Source organism: Achroia grisella, unplaced genomic scaffold (genome assembly GCF_030625045.1).
Source record: "Achroia grisella isolate CSIRO2021 unplaced genomic scaffold, CSIRO_AGI_Agris_v1 utg109, whole genome shotgun sequence".
NCBI lineage: Eukaryota > Metazoa > Arthropoda > Insecta > Lepidoptera > Pyralidae > Achroia > Achroia grisella.
This window is the reverse complement of record NW_026712573.1, coordinates 220,666-222,720: the sequence shown is the minus strand read 5'-3', so window position 1 is coordinate 222,720 and position 2,055 is coordinate 220,666. Positions and strand designations below refer to the sequence as shown.

At 35.3% G+C, this 2,055-nt stretch overlaps 1 non-coding gene across 1 annotated transcript; it reads left to right on the top strand.

Moving 5' to 3' along the window:
• The first annotated feature begins 426 nt into the window (after positions 1-426).
• On the top strand, positions 427-619 carry LOC131848514 (U2 spliceosomal RNA). The gene has a single exon (XR_009357763.1). It is a non-coding gene; the product is annotated as a U2 spliceosomal RNA (small nuclear RNA).
• Positions 620-2,055: the final 1,436 nt, after the last annotated feature.

Below are 2,055 nucleotides of genomic sequence, written 5' to 3'. Positions count from 1 at the left end.
TACCTACCTACCTATATATTATTTATAGGCATGTGTATTTATAACACTTTCAGTATAAAAAGCTGTTTTATAATACTTAAGAGCTATTTTCATATATATATATATATATATATATATACTCTATTGCTTAAGAACTATGATTATATTGTGATTAAATATGACTATTACAAGAACAATTTGAAAGAATGTTACGCACATAGCATAAATAAAATGTCACTGAAAAATATGAATAAACTATTATATTAAAATCAATTAACTTTACAACTGAACTGATTGCTTACATAAATGCCAACAAAGCAAAACAGTTTATGTAGTTCTCATACAACGCTCCTAGATGGCGCTGGTTAAAATGCAGGCAGAATCCTAGTTGGCGATGTTAAGATTTTCTCGCTCCGAATGACCTCCCCTCGGTACGGAGTGGTTGTTATCGCTTCTCGGCCTTTTGGCTAAGATCAAAGTGTAGTATCTGTTCTTTTCAGCTTAATATCTGAAAGTTCCCTCACTGAGGGACCAGTATATTAAACTGATTTTTGTAAACCGACGGGATGTTCGGGGCTCGCTCCACTTCCGTCACGGGTCGGCCCGGCATTGCAGTGCCGCCGGGATTGGCCCACATAATTCACACAACATTCTACAACTCGCACCCTCAGCAACCACCAGTACGGGGGTAGTCTACACGTCGTACACTTTGCATATTAGCGTACGACGTGTAGACAAACCCAAGAACCTTAAAATAACTACAGAAGGAGTAACCTTGTGAACGATGTACGTGGCTGCTGCTTAGTACTGGTTGTTGAAACAAGTGGTATACCAGTTAAATTTTCTAGTAGGTATATAATATTACCACTTTTTTTACGTATACAAAAATCATGACGAAGCGAAACTCTTGTTTGAATCTTACACGTAAAAACGTCTGGAGGAGATTAGAATGATATTTTACCCACAATATACTATGTGCTGACTACATATATACACTTTAGGCGTCATGATAGAATGAGCATGATGTCAGGTCAGATAGCCCATATTCAGAGATGTTTATAGTTCAATTGAATAACGATTATTTCTAAAATATAATTAGGAATTAATGACGATGATTGCAGGGGGGCCTACGTGAAGGTCGGCCTAACATTGCTTGGGCAACGGGGTCACTAGTTCCCGTTTTTAACAATTCCAGTACCTCGCTGTATAAAAAATGCATATTAAGTTGATTAGTAGCCACAGTATAAGACACAGAGTTTGGGACTATTGTAGATTCCCATACAAAGAGCGCGGTTAAATCATCAATGTGCTATGAAACGTTGAAAATATATTATCGAATTTCCACTTTATTATTTGTTGAAAATTTTATTTTTAATTGGACTTTTGGCTTAACACTCTATACGTCTAAATTTAATGTATATCAAGTATACTCCTATATAGTTAAATATATATAATACTAGCTGTGTCCGCGGTTTCACTCTCGTCAAATTTCAGTATATAAATTTCAACATAAAATATAGCCTATGTGTTATTTTGATGCATAAGATATATTACTGTAAAGTTTCATCAAAATTCGTTTAGTAGTTTTTGCGTGAAATAGTAACTAACATCTATACTCACAAACTTTCGCGTTTATAATTTTATTAAGATAAAGTATAATTATGTATAGGTACTTATGAATATATAATATATATTCAACGACGAGCCTTTTGTCCCGGCATTCGCAGCAAATTGTTGATGGCACCCTATCAAATAAACTTCACGCCTACGCGACGAGGCGATGATCAATGAAAAAATAAATGCCTACCTTCCGTTATGTATTTCTATACGACACATAAAGTATGCGCAATATAAATCTTGTAGTGTGAGTTTTTATAGCGATTTGACGGTAGTGAACCGAATGACGTTTAGCTGGGGTAGGTATCTACTGACGGAATAAAATTGCCTCGGTAAATTTTCCCCTAAACGGTTTTTTATACCCAGTCTTTTTGTCCGCTTGTGTTATTTAATCTTGTAATAGCCGCCCATGAGTTGATGGTTTATTAAATAGTAGGTTCCAAAGACATAGCTTTTTAT